Source organism: Ursus arctos, unplaced genomic scaffold (assembly GCF_023065955.2).
Source record: "Ursus arctos isolate Adak ecotype North America unplaced genomic scaffold, UrsArc2.0 scaffold_2, whole genome shotgun sequence".
NCBI classification, from domain to species: Eukaryota; Metazoa; Chordata; class Mammalia; order Carnivora; family Ursidae; genus Ursus; species Ursus arctos.
The window spans coordinates 61,763,903-61,778,614 of NW_026622874.1; the positions used below are offsets into that span (position 1 = coordinate 61,763,903).

At 46.7% G+C, this 14,712-nt stretch overlaps 1 protein-coding gene across 1 annotated transcript in view; it reads left to right on the forward strand.

The window, feature by feature from the left end:
• The window catches only part of LOC123000406 (olfactory receptor 16), a 49,985-nt gene that overhangs the window by 18,813 nt on the left and 16,460 nt on the right, over positions 1–14,712 (forward strand). The window lies entirely within an intron of this gene.

Consider the following 14,712-nt stretch of genomic DNA (forward strand, 5'->3'; position numbering starts at 1 on the left):
CGCTGGCAACTTAAATGTCCATATTGTGAACTCTAGGGCAACAGCAAAGAATGAGGAGGAATAAGACGAAATAAAAGGCTAATATAGCAGATACAGTGGAATTGTAAAAATGTATGATTATTGCAAAATGAAGTAGGAAAGAAGGAACAAAGGAACAACACATAGTTTAAAAAAATAGCCACATGAGAGACTTGAACCCTATAAACAATTTAATATAAATGGACTAAACATCCCAATGAAAAGACCACTTATCAACATGGATAAAAAAGGATCTGTTACAGCTTTATATGTAATTCATTTTAAATATAAATACCAGCTTATGTTAAAAGTAAACCAATGGAAAATACATGCCATACAAACACAAGGCATGATAGGCTTTGGAGGACATATGCTATCCAGGAAAGGAGACTTCAGGGTAAGCAATGTTACCATTGATAAACAGGCACAGCTCAAAACGATAAAAGAGTGAATTTCTCAAGAAGACCTAAGTCTTAAATGTCTATGCACCTACTACTGGGGTTCAAAACAAACAGAAGTTTGACCACTTCTCTCTCAATAACTGATGTAACAGACATACTATCAACACAAATATAGAAGAAAAAGATCGAGAAGAACATTGATGAAAAAGAAAAATATATTGACGAATAAAGACCTACGCTTTCAGCTTAATATTTGGTTTAATTGCTGTTTGACTATTTCTTCTAAAACCAGAATACACCTTTACAGGTGTTCATAGGATGTTCACCAAGACAGCCCATTTGCTGAGATTTAGAACAACTCTGACTACATTGTAAAAGGATTAAAACGATGCAGAATATCATCTAATACCATAATGGAGTTGAATTAGAAATTAATAACAAATATATGTGGAAAATACCTGAATATTTGGAAATTAAACACCAGACTCCTAAATAATCCATAGGCTGATGGGGAAATCACAAGGAAAATTGGAACATATTCTGAACTGAATGAAAATGAGAACAAAGTATGTAACATTTGTGTGTGATGCAGCTAAAGCCATCCTTAAGGAGAAATCATAGCATTAAATTTTCATGTAAGATTAGAATGGGCTAAAGTCAGTGACCTATCCACCAGAGGATAGTTAAACCCAATGTAAGTAGATCCAACCAAGTTGTCCTATCAGTAGCTCATTCTTCGGTATTGCTGCGTAGTATTCCATGATATGGATGCATTTTTGGGTCTATTTTCCATTGGATTGTTTTTCTCACTGTTGAATTTTGAGTTTTAACATTACCCAGGAGTGCACTGCCGTTACCTTTGAAGTTTTTGCCAAAATTAGATTATCGTGACAGTAGTGGGTGGAACTCGGAGAAAGAGGAAGAAGTGTCTAAGAACCGTTGTGAATGTAATCCTATGATTATAATCATGACCTAAGAAATCTGAGCATTTACCATATGCGTATTTGTAGTAGGTGCCAATACGTCTTTGTTGATTTAGTAATGGCAAAACTTTAAACTTGAACAGAAATTTATTAAAAGTTTAAGATGATAGGGAATGTTACTTGCAGAACTAGCAACTTATTGAGTGCATTTTTCTCTGACATGCTGCTGACTCCACAGCCTCATTTATGAACTCTCAGCAGTTTCCGTGTGTCCTCCTCAGACTATGAAGCAGAAATTATTGGTAGGGCTGTTTGTTCTTAGCTCTGGGTTTGGGGCAGCAGTAGGGATAGGTTTTCTCCAAAGAAAACTAGGCCAGAGAGGGGGGGTGTTAAAGTATGGGGTTTGGGGTTCCAAGGGGAAAGAGCCCTTAAATCTTCCCTAAGGGGTCACTCGATACAGTCTGAGCATGAGGGTGCTGAATGAGGTTGGGGGCTTGAGTACAGAAGAGACTGTGAGATCCCCCCTCCATGGACGATGCAATGGGGGGCTGGTATGCAAACAAGAAATGACTCAAATGATGACATCCAGCACACTGGACAGGGCTGTCCCAGTCTCTCCCTGGGGTCAGGACCTGGGAACAAGAGACCGTCATTTCTACCCTGAGCATCCATGGTATCCCATCTTCAGCCTTGCAGTTTTCCATGTGAGTAAATCAGAATTTACAGCCAGTGCTGCCCAATGAGCCAGGCCAAGAGAAAAAGAATTCTGAATCTGATGTTTGAGCTCTGAGGAAGGGAGGGAAGAAGTTCCTGCAGGTCTGTAAAGACTAATGAAAAGTGAGGGAGCGTGTTGGAGGCCATGACAGGAGCTTGAACAGGGAGTCTGTGAACTCAGTGTGGCAGGGGAACTGTAAGCTTCTGGAGGCCAGAGGTTAGTTTTGTTTCTTTGTTTCTTTGTATCCACCTCTACATGGCAATTCGGCCCAGCCGAATGTTGACCTTTTATTGATAACAAAGCAGTGATGTCGGGGGGGGGGGGGATGTTTCCAAGACACCAAGAGCGGGCCTGTCTCCATGTCTGTCTGTCTCTCTGTGTGTGTGTGTGTGTGTGTGTATGTGTATGTATGTATGTATAACTAGGGGAGTGATCTGTGAAGCTGGGAGTTCCAACCCCGCAGAGACAGGAGTAGGGAGACAGCAGAGTATTGGAGAGGCTGGGCGCTGGGGAAGAGTCCATGTTGAGCTCAGCTTCCAAGAACAGCAGGTCCTTTGGGCTCAGGCATTAGCTCAGAAAGCACTGGGAAGGAAGGAAGATGGAGGGCCTTGTTCTGGAGAATGACTGTTCTGAGCAGGATAGGAAAAGTAAACACTCATGCCCTGGGAGTGTGGTGTGTAGACTGGAGTCCAGGGAGAGCTTCCTATGATGAAGGAGAACCTGGCAGTGACCCTGGGAAGAGCTGTCCTTTGAGCATGAAACAAGGACCTCCAAGCTTGGGCTCCTGGGACACTGAGCGGTTAGCTGTATCCATCCTTCCTCTGTTCTGGCAATTCCTGGACTCAAATGCCTTCAAATGATTCTGGGTCTTTTTCCCCCCTGGAATCTGGGCCACAGAGGTTGGGATGAATGCACTAGCTGGAGTTTTTAATAATTAACTACCATTGATTTCTCAGCCAAGGGTCATTCCTTTCTTCCCTTTCAGAGATTCTGACTTTGGGTGCCTGTGTTTAGAAGTGAAAAATCATTCACAGATTGATACCCTAAAGCCCCCCCCCCTTCAGTGTATGTAAATAAGCCCTGGAAGGGCTGAGCTCTGGGCCCGAAGCTCCTGCTGACTGGTGAAGAGCTTGGCGCTCGGTGAGGTGGTGGTGGTGCGTGTGGGCATGCACTGCTGTTGGCCCTAGGTTTTGCTCAGACGAGGAGGAGGGGTAGTGGCGGGGGAGGAGGGTGGCCATGCACTAACAGGAGGAAAGTGATTGCTTACAAAAAAAAAAAGTTCCATCTGGTCTTTTCCTACCTGATAATTTATTAGGTAAATATTTCTCTGCTTTTTTATGGACAACCGTAAGGAAGGGTTTTTATTCTCCAGAGAATCTACGTGCTATGTGAGCTTGGTTATACAGCTGGAGAAGCTTCTGCAGAATGTTCTTTGTGGTGGAGCCTTCACAGACTTCTCCCTTAATGGCAGGCCCCTTTTCTCTACTCAGAGCAAGGGCACTGAGTTAATTCTTGCTAGGCCTGTAATTGGAGAATCGTTTGTAGAATGGGGGTACAATAGTGCCTCCAAAATTATCGGAGACTTAGCCACTCATTGCTCATCAGTGCTGGTGTTGAGGGTTCTCTGGAGACCTCAGTGGGCTCTGGGTCAATGGGAATGCCTCGGTGAGGAAGGGTCTTTGGTAGAGTTACTCATGAAGGGCTCATCCCCAGACTGGGGACAGGAGCAGGATTCCTATGAGCGATGGGTTCTGTAAGGATTGTTCTTTGTGGAAGTAGTCGGATTTCACTATCTGAGATTCTGGGTGTTGTGCGTGTGGGTGGTACCTTTCCAGTCCTGGTGTTCTAGGGTAGTAGGAAAGAGTTTATCTTTGAACTCAGGGTCAAATATTGCGTGTCACCAACACCCATGCACAAACCGGGAAACAAATAGGACTGGCATTTGAAGGGCATTGTTTCTAGAATCTCTCCCTTGTGTTTCTAATGCTTCGTTTGCACTGTTTTACGTTGCCCATGAAACTGTTAATTTCTTAAATGCTTCGTCAAGATTGTGAAATGTGTTTTTGGTCTGAACAGAGGGCTTTCGTGTGTAGTTATTAAGCTCTTCATTAATCAGCTCTTTATTGCCCCGAGCAAAAAAGAATTAAGGAGCAAAGCAGATGTATTGCGAACAGTCAGAATGCGATCACATGATCCGTGCAATGTGTGTTCAGTATTCTCGTGTGATGCTAGTCTGCGCTTCGTCAGGACTGGATGCTCAATTCTGTGAAAGGCTTTTTCTGTGTCCGTTGAGAGGACAGTCTTCCCTTCTGCAGTTGTTGAAATAAATGGATTAGGATGTGTCAACCCCACCTTGTATTCCTGGAATACAGCCAACATGATTTGCAGGCATTACCGGTTGTAAATATTACTGCTATCCTTCTTGGTCTGCGGTATCAGGTCGCGGCTGTATAAGAGTCATCGGGGAGGGTGGTGTCAGCAGGATGGTTCAGGAAGACCCGGCCTGCTGCCGTCCATCCTCACGCAGAAGTGCCTGCGTGGGAGCCCCGGGATCCGGATGGGGCACAGTGAGGACCCCAGTGCACGACAGGGAGACCTGTTTGGAGAAGGCAGGCTCTTACGGGGCTGACTCTGGCTGTGGTCCCAGTTACACATCTGCAAACAGCTCTGTACCCCTCAGACCTTGGCTCCAGCCCTATGTGGCTTTGGTGCTGTCACCAGCACCGTACGGCCCATGACCCAGGGAGGCCCGCCTGACCAGTATGCACACAGACCTCAGTCCTGGCTGTGTACCTGGAAGTGAACTATTAACCGGCTCCAGCCCCTCTCGTCTGACCGGGGAACTCCTGGAGGGGACCTCATCGAAACGGTGACATAGGTCATTCCCAGCTTTAGCCACCCTCGCAGGAAGACCACATAGCAGTTCTCCATAGACAAGACACCATTGCAAAAATCCTTAAACCTGGGGGTGAGGCTGAAGTCCCCCACCCCACCCCCGGAACACAGACCCAGAAGGGGGAGTGCATGAGAAGGGTAGTAAGATGAGAGGTTTCACTGTGACTGAATCGTCCCTCATCCCAGGCTGACAAAGCATCACACTGAGGGGGCCTCTGGGCCTGCAGTTCCTCCAGTGGGAAAGAACAAGATGGACCTTTAGCTCCCCCACCCTGAGGATGCTTCCCAGCCCCGCTCAGGTCTTGCCTCCTGCAGATCACTGGGGGAATCCATGGAGCCCAGGCCCTGGGGATCAGAGAGAGATGGAGACAGGACCGTGGGTTCCTGGCAACCAGGTGCCCAGATCTTGGGTGACTGTATTCCTGTGTGCAGCAGAGAGCAGAGCCAGCGGCCCTGTCGTCCAGAGAGCTCAACTGGCAATTTTGCCTGATTTGAGTCCCTAGCCAATGGGCTCTACTGGCCACACCCAGGCAGGGAAGCAGATTCGCAGTGCTGGCCAACTGCTGTGCACAGCTCGAAGTCCCACTGGAGCAGGAAGCCTGGCCAGGGAACGCAGGCAGCCATGGAGCCCGTCTTCCAGCCATGTTCAGGCAGGGAAGCCAGCAGCCCTGTGCAGCTGTCAAGCGTAGCCTCTGGCCCTGCTTTACCAGGCAGCCTAAACCGTGACCCTGGGCAGCCTGGGAGCCCGGCCTGCAGCCCTGCCTGATTGCTGAACACAGCTGTGGCCTCACCGGGGCACGGAGTCCAGCCCGTGAACCCAGCTAGGGTGGAGAATAACCTGTTTCCCCACTCAACCAGGGGACTCAGCAACCTGCCCAACTGTGGAGAACGGTCTCCAGCCCTACCCAATCACAGGCTCCAGCTGGAGCCCCTGCCTGACCAGAGAGCCTAGCCAGTGACCTTGGCCAACAGGGGAGCACAGCCATTGGCCCTGCCTGATTGCAGAGCTCTGGGTGAGGCTGTCCAGGACCCTGGGCCCTGCCTGTGAGCCACTGGAACATGGACTCCAGCCAGTGGCATCGAATTGGGAAGCTCAGCCTGAGCTCTTCATATGTACCTATTTCAGAAAGAACCTTTCCTTTAAAACTGTTGGAGGACTTCACTGTCCCCACGACCCCACCCCCACCACAAGGATTAGGAGGAGAGGGCAGTAGGTGGAGTACAGGTGATGTTATTTAGGGCAGTGAAACTGCTTTGTAGGATTCTTTATAATGGTGGATCGTATTAAAAACTCATCAGAATTTTGTGTACAACATAGAACTCTAAACTCTTGCCTTTAGCTGATAATGATTTATCTGTGTTGGTTCATGGATTAGAACAGATGCTGATGGTGGGGGAGGGAGGCTGTGTCGGGGGGCCGGGGGGTGTGGGAACTTTTTGTGTTGTCAGCTCAGCTTTGCTGTGAACCTAGAACTGCTCTCACAGCTAAAGCCTATTAATTGAAAAATGCAGAAACAAAATACCACCTTCCCTCCTTCAGAAAACCTTGTGAAAACAAAAAGAACGGCCAGGGTCCCAAAACCTAGGAGAAGATGCTCGGTGAGGACTGTGGAAACACAAGTCGGGAGTCTCCGGGCACCGCTCACCCCAGGCTGCAGAACATCGTAGCTCCCGTCGAGAAGATGGAGAAACGGCTTAGTGTCTGCTCTCGGCACAGCTGCGAAAGGCTACAGACGTAGTAACAATTCGTTGGAATGTTGTTATAAAACCTAAAAATTTAACCACTGACTCCTAGATCACTGAGAAATGAGGTCTAAATACCCAGGTCTCAGTAGGTTAAAACTATATTTGAAAAGGTGGTTATTCTACATTTTATTTATTTTTTATTATGTTAGTCACCATACAGTACATTCCCAGTTTTTGATGTAAAGTTCCACGATTCATTACTTGCATATAACACCCAGTGCACCATGCAATACGTGCCTTCCTTAATACCCATCACCGGCCTATCCCATCCCCCCCCCCGAAGCCCACAGTTTGTTTTCCAGAGTCCATAGTCCCTCATGGTTCATTCCCCCTTCTGTTTACCCCCCCTTTCTTCTTCCCTTTCTTCTCCTACCAATGTTTCTACTTCTTATGTTCCATAAATGAGAGAAACCATATGATAATTGTCTTTCTCTGCTTGACTTATTTCCTTAGCATTATATCCTCCAGTCCTGTCCATGCTGCAGCAAACATTGAGAAATCGTTCTTTTTGATGGCTGAGTAATATTCCATTGCATATATGGACCACATCTTCTTAATCATTTGTTGAAGGGCATCTCGGCTCCTTCCACGATTTAGCTATTGTGGACAATGCTGCTATGAACATTGGGGTGCATATGGCCCTCCTCTTCACTACGTCTTTATCTTTGGGGTAAACACCCAGTAGTGCAATGGCTGGATCATAGGGTAGCTCTATTTTTAACTTTTTAAGCGACCTCCACACTGTTTTCCAGAGTGGCTGTACCAACTTGCATTCCCACCAACAATGTAGGAGGGATCCCCTTTCTCCACATCCTCTCCAGCATTTGTGGTTTCCTGCCGGTTATTCTACATTTTAATCTTGACTAGTTTTAATCAGTAGAAGAGTTGTGTAATGTACAGTCCATTTTGGAATATTATGCATCTGTGCAGAACAGTGAGCTACCTCTGTTTGTATTTATATGAAATGGCACTTACATTTTAAGTGAGAAAATGCGTATTGAGTAATGCGTGTGGTATAAGACAGGTAAACAGAAAGGAAAATATGTATCTTTGTATAGGTCCATGAACATGGAGGGGGGTGAAAGGATACTGAACTAACCATTAACATTGATTGCTTTGGGAATGAGGGAAGATAGCTGGTTTTTTCTTGTTAAATTGGCAGTTGTGGTGGTGGTGGAGCAAGTGAGTGCTGCTTTTGTAGCCGGAAAGGAAAATCCAATGAATTGTAGTAGAAATAAAACAAAGGCAACCAAGGAGGAGCCCTGGACAATATGAACTCAGGGTCAGACATCTATACACAGTCCGACCTTTTATGCTGGCCACAGGGACGGCCTCTTAGTGTAACTCTGAGCATACCTATCCTAGAAATCCAGTTCTTCTCTATGCTTTGAGGGATGTTATTTATTTATTTATTTATTTATTTATTTATTTATTTATAAAGATTTTATTTATTTATTCGACAGAGATAGAGACAGCCAGCGAGAGAGGGAACACAAGCAGGGGGAGTGGGAGAGGAAGAAGCAGGCTCATAGCGGAGGAGCCTGATGTGGGGCTCGATCCCATAACGCTGGGATCACGCCCTGAGCCGAAGGCAGACGCTTAACCACTGTGCCACCCAGGCGCCCCTGAGGGATGTTATTTAAAACAGCCATCCTGCTATCAGAGCTCGGTCCATAGCGCACCAGCGTGAGGTGTCGGGAGGTCAAAGCTCAGTGAGTGAATGAGGGGAAAGCGCTCTCCTCCCACCTCCTCTCCATTCTGTTTTTACAGTGGTACGCATCCTGTTTAAGAAGGGCGTGGGGGATGGGGCGCCTGGGTGGCTCAGTCATTAAGCGTCTGCCTTTGGCTCCGGGTGTGATCCCAGAGTCCTGGAATCGAGCCCCACATCAGGCTCCTCTGCTGGGAGCCTGCTTCTTCTGCTCACACTCTGCGTGTTTCCTCTTGCTGGCTGTCAAATAAATCTTAAAAAAAAAAAAAAAAAAAAAAAAAAAAGTTGTGGGGAATGATGTGACATGCCCCAAAGGAGAGGGGATTTGGAAAACTTTCTCTCAAAAAATTAGTCTAACATCGCAACTTAAACCTAGCATATTGGCTATGCATAACCCTATAGCTGTGCAAACCCTGTAATGCATAACCGTAGAACTTGTATCAGCTTAAGGCGGCAGACATTCTCGTGGGTTCTGTGGGTCGGGACACTGGGAGTGGCTTCACTGGTGGTTCTGGCTCCATCTCCCATGAGGTCAGGGTGTTGGCCTGGGTGCACTGAAGACTGGACCAGCCCTGGAGGATCTGTTCTGTGCTGGCTGACTCACGTGGCTGGTGGGTCACAGCTGGTGCTTGGAAAAAGGCCTCTGTTTCTCCCACGTGCGCTTCGACATAGAGCAGCTTAGTGTCTGCAGGATGTGGCGGTTGGTTTGGCCCAGAGCTGGTGATCCAAGAAGAGGGACAAGGATAAGGGCATAGTGCCTTTTATGACCATGTCTGGGAAGTGCTGTGCCATCACTCTTGTATGTTCTACTCCGTTAGAAGCAAGTCACTGAGTACAAGTCACTCTCCAGAGGAGAGGAATTAACTTCATCTTTTGAAGGAAGGAGTATCTGGGAACGTGTGAGAACCTCACGACCATCCGGTGTGCACTGGTGCACTGTTCCTACTTTCAGAAATTTCTGCTCCACTGACGGTGTTTTTCTTCTCCAGTGGTTTATGGATTTTTTTTTAGTAGCTTCTCTCTAATTTCATAGGATTTTGGTAATCCAGTGTCCTGCATCCCCTTTTATGTACTTGGTTCCTGTTTATACAAGGCCACAACTTCACATACCTTTGTGTAAAGATCCCAATTCCTATCTTTTCCTCCCCAAATTATAGATTCACCAATACAGTCCTCCTAAAAGTCTGTAGGGACAATACCATCATGATCTACATCCTTGTTCCGTTAGTCACCATGCTGTTAATAATAGCTGACATTTACACAGAAATTACTATATACTAGGCACTGTTTGAAGGGCTCCATGCATGTCAGAACACGCCAAGTACACCAGATCCGTGCTCATGACTCAGGTCTCCACTCACAACCTAACTTGCCCTCCCACCTCCTTGATGCCCAAGGTTTCCTGTGGGGAACCCAGCCCTCCCTGGCAACATCCCCAGTATCTTTAATGTCCTCATGTCCTCTCTCAAATGTGTCCTTTACCTTTTTGCTCATGCGGAATCCTGGATCTGGACAGGTGCAGCTTCTGTGGCCTTAACTTATGGCAGGTGTTTCCCCTCCTTCCTTGGGATGATTGGGTCCAGGGATGGGATAGCTCTTTGCTCCTCACTGCTGCTTCCAGTCCACTTCCCTTCTCCTCCCTTAAGATCCTTGCAGGTTTGAAGCTCCTGATATCAGACTCCACTGTCTGGACCCCTCTTTGTTGTACTACTTCAGAGATATCCCTGGTTACTCTTTTCCTTGAATATTTTTATCTCCTAGACTATTATCTCTATTGCTGTAATTCATGTGATTTTGATAACTGTACATAGACTAGCTTTTCAAAATTCTGACTCCTCGGTTTTTGTCTTAGCCCCCAGAGATTTTTTCCACTATACCTTGATCACCTGCTTCTCTGGTCCTATACTAGAGCTTTCTGTTACTAAGAACTACCTCTCCTGTGTAATCTGTAAAACCAGAACTGCCTCCCTTTCCACTTTTCCCTCTAGTACCCGGAGAACAAATCTTCAGCCCAACTAGGACTTGTGGTATTGTGGTTCTAAGAAATATGTATAAATGGGGCACCTGGGTGGCTCGGTTGAGCACCTGACTCTTGATTTTGGCTCAATCATGATCTCAGGGTCAAGTGACTGTGCCCTGCATCAGAATCTGTGCTGGGTGTGGAAGCTGCTTAATATTCTCTCTCCTCTCCCCCTCCCCAACCCCCTCTCTAAAGGAGAAAAAAAAATGTATTTGGTCTTTGTCCTGTTCCTGGCACAGAGCTCCTACAACCCATGGAATTTCCTGTAATGACAGCCATAAAGATGTCTTTGGTTAGTGAGGTGACTTTTGGAAAGCACCTAAAGATGGGGGCTGGTTGCCAGCAGGGCCAACCATGCGATTGTAGGGTTGGAACTTTCAGCCCCAACTCTGACCTCTGGGGAGGGGAGGGGGACTGGAGGTTGAATTAATTACCAATGGCTGACGATATAATCAGTCATGCCTATGTAATGAAGCTTCCATAAAACCCCAAAAGGACAGGATTCTGAGAGCTTCCAGGTTCATGAACACGTGGAGGTTTGGGGAGAGTGGCGTGTCTGGAGGGAGCATGGAAGCTCAGTGCCCTTCCGCCACACCTTGCCCTGTGCATCTCTTCCAACCGGCTATCCCTAGTAAGTAAGCTATCGTCGTGAGTTCTGTGATCCACTCTAGCAAATCAGTCAAACCTGAGGAACGGGTGGTGGGACCTCTTATTTTAGCTAGTTGGTCAGAGGGACAGTGACAGCCTGGACTTGCCACTGGCATCTGAAGAGTGGTGGGTGGCAGTTGTGTGGGACTGAGCCCCTCAGCTGTGGGTAGATAGTGTCAGCATCGAGTTGTAGGCTGCCCAGCTGTGTCAGGACCTTGGTGGTGTGAAGAGAAACCCACACTTGGTAATTGGGAGCCAGGGGTAGAGGTTCACTGATCACAGCCCTCTCCCTTCCTCTCTGGTCCTGACTTCTTACCCTGCTTAGACTCCTGGCTCCCTCACTATCCTCACTATTGTCCCTCTCTTGCGTAGTCTCAACTCTCTCCTCCGCCGTCCTGTCCCGCCTTCCTGTCATTTATTTGACAGAGCCGGAGAAAGAGCACGCACAAGCAGGGGAAGTGGTGGGCAGTGGGAGAGGGAGAAGCAGGCACCCATTGCAGGGCTCGATCCCAGGGTCCTGGGATCATGACCTGAGCCGAAGGCAGACATTTGACCAACTGAGCCACCCAGGCACTTCTCTCCATTTTCTTCATTGCACTCACCTGGTAAGCCTCAAATCTAGTGAAATCCACTTTTCAGCTATTTGCATCTACTACAGGCAGCAGAATTAGTTGGAGAAAAACACAACCACTCTGACCAATCTGTTTCTGTTTATGTGGGCTGAGGGACTGCCAGGCAACATTAACTCATTTTCATGGTGCAAACCTCCATGCACAGGAGAATCTCCTGGGCAAGTGTTAAAAAAAAAAAAAAAAAAAAAACAAACACCAAAACAAACCCCAAAGAAACAAAACAAAAACAACCCGATGTCAGGCCATGCCCCTAGAGCAATTAAGTCCCAGTTCCAGAAGGTGGACCCAGGCATCAGCTTGCTTGTTTCTACACTGCCCAGGTTGGTTCCAAGGTGTGGCCACGTCCAAGAGCCCTGCTCCTGCGTTCCCTCCTGCACTCCTTGAGGTAATGACATCTCATCTACTTTGCTATTCCTCCAACATACCCAGCACAGTGCTGCCACAAGGTCTCTGAAAGGATTCTCTTCCTTCTGGAATTCTCTTTCCCCAAAAAAGTTGCCTGTTGGCTTCTGTACTCCTTCAGGTTTCTGCTGTAAATATCTATTCATAATGCCTTTCTGAGATACCCCTTATAAAATAGGACCCTCCACCCACCGGAGCACCTCCTGCACCCCTTGACTGTTTTTTTCCCTTTAGCATTTACCATCTCATGGATTATATATTTATTTCCTAATCATTTGTTACCACCTACTAGAAAAAACAGGGACTTTGTGCATTTTGTTCATTGCCCATAACAAAATACGCACAGTAAATTTATTTTACTAACCGATCAATAGGTGCTCGATAAATATTTTTTTAAAGACTAGGCAGCAGAAACTTCTCAGGAATTTGTTGTGTTAAAGGCAAATGTTATTTTATGCAATAAATGCATTTCTAAGCCTGACCAAAGTGGTTGAGCTGGGACTTGGGTTGGGGGTGGGGACCCGGGATCCCTTCAGAGCCCGTTCCTAGTGTTAGGAGTGAGGCTCACTGTGTTGGTGGGGAGAGCAGCAGCGAACACGAAGGGAGAACCTCACCATGTGGAGTCTGTAGGGGTGTGTTTTCCACAAGCAGAAGAGAATCGGCAGGAGAACTTTTACTCAAGCTCAAGGCCCAGAGACACTTAGCTGGTGAGCGGAGTGACCAGTACTGCTACCTCAACACAAGTGACGAGCTGCTCGGGTGGTATTGGGGAGGGGGGCGTGTGCAGAAGTTACGAGGGTGAAGACTCCGCCTCTTATGATTGGTTTGGGTCCCAGTGGGGCAGCCTAAGTTCGGTGACTGGGAAAGGAGGGATTCCACCTATGCTCCTAGATCCAAGATCCTGAAGAGAACTTAGAGACTAGTAGTAGATCACATTTTCCGAAGCTATGCCAGATCACGTGAAGCTTAATTTTTTTCCTCTAATAAGTACTCATTACAAATGATGAAAGATAAGTCTTCAGTCAACATTGTTCCACTTTGCTCGAATGATCCTATTTGAGCAACAAACATGAGCGTCTTAGCATAGATTCTGCACATGTGAAGTGGTTGATGTGAGTCAAGGCACAAATCTTTAGGGACAATAAAGGTCACATTTCTAAGCCAAATGAGGTTTGTCAGACGTTCCCATTTATCAGATCCCAGGAGAAGTCGCCCTGGTGAGTTCCTTCCCTCTGCTGGATTGGACTGGGGCTCTGTTTCTGAGGCAGTTCAGAGACACATGCACAGGCGGAATTGTGGACGGTGAGGAAGCGGTTTTGTTCCTCTGTCTGGGGGTCCATTTGAAGCTCCTTCCCTTCTGTGCCATCTTGGTTGTGGGAACCCCTATTGGTTAGGATTGTGGGTAGAAATTATCATCTTAAACTCTTTTACTTAGCCGTGGTCAAAATTTTTTAATGTGACAACGAAAAACCCCAGTAAGAAAGATCCCTGTTGTATCAGGTGGTTTGTATTTTCAGCATACAGAGCTGGTCATTTCTTAAGGTCAATGAGAAGCTGCAGAACTTTCATAGTCAAGCAACTCTGAGCACAGAGCATGGAAAGGGGATTTACACGTACAGAGGTTCTGTGTCTGGTTGGCTTCCTGAGGTAGTCACGGGTTCTTCTGGGGCTGTCACAAATTCCTTCTAGAATATTCTTTCATTAAATACCTAACTTGTGAGTTATTTAAGTTCCTCTTGAGATGTAACCATCAACTGGGGAGCATATAAGACCTGTCTTCATTTTCTGTATAAAAATACATTATACATTATGCTGCAGAATACGGAATTTTTCATTAAAATTGCAAGCGAGCTAATCAACCATATGTTAATCTAACACATTACTCTGTAAATCGCATAGTTTTTTTTTTTTAAATGAAAGAGAAAGTGGTGGGGGAGGAAAACCCTTCACATCCCCTGACCTGCTTTTTTTCTTTCCTTTTGGCAAGCAACAAATAAAGGATGCCCTTAGATATTCTAATTTCAAAATATGAAACTGGTTCTTTTCACAGAGTTCAGTCTCCATGGGTATTTGTACAACTCTTTTCCTCTGAGCTCTTTCTATTTATGGGGTGTTGTGTATGAGGAGCCTGCAGATTTCCATGACCTCAGACCCTCTCAGCCCCCCAAATCCTCTCGGGTTTTAGGGAATTCAGCCCCCCCCCACCTGTGCCACCCACTCCCCTTCAAGCCACGGCTCCCATCCTCCTCACTGGTGGACAGACCATCCTTATCACCCTGGTGGGCTCCATTTTTGAAACCCAAACATTTTTCATTCTGAGAAAGATGCAGAAGGCAGTGTTTACCTCTGTCCTGCGTCCCGAGCTTCCAGCGTGAGAGACAACTGACCGTTTCTGTGGTGGAGCAATTTGGGGGGGTGGGGAGCGGGGAGTATGTAGGTTGGGGTTAATAGGAAGGAAAAAGATGTCGTCTTTCCTGATAAAGCCATAGCGGAAAAAGAGGAGGAAAAACCCCTCAATCCTTTACCAAATAAATACATAAACAGGTTTGGAGTAGTTGCTCTTGCGTAGCCTGGACCTTCACGGTGCCACCGCCTCCCACACAG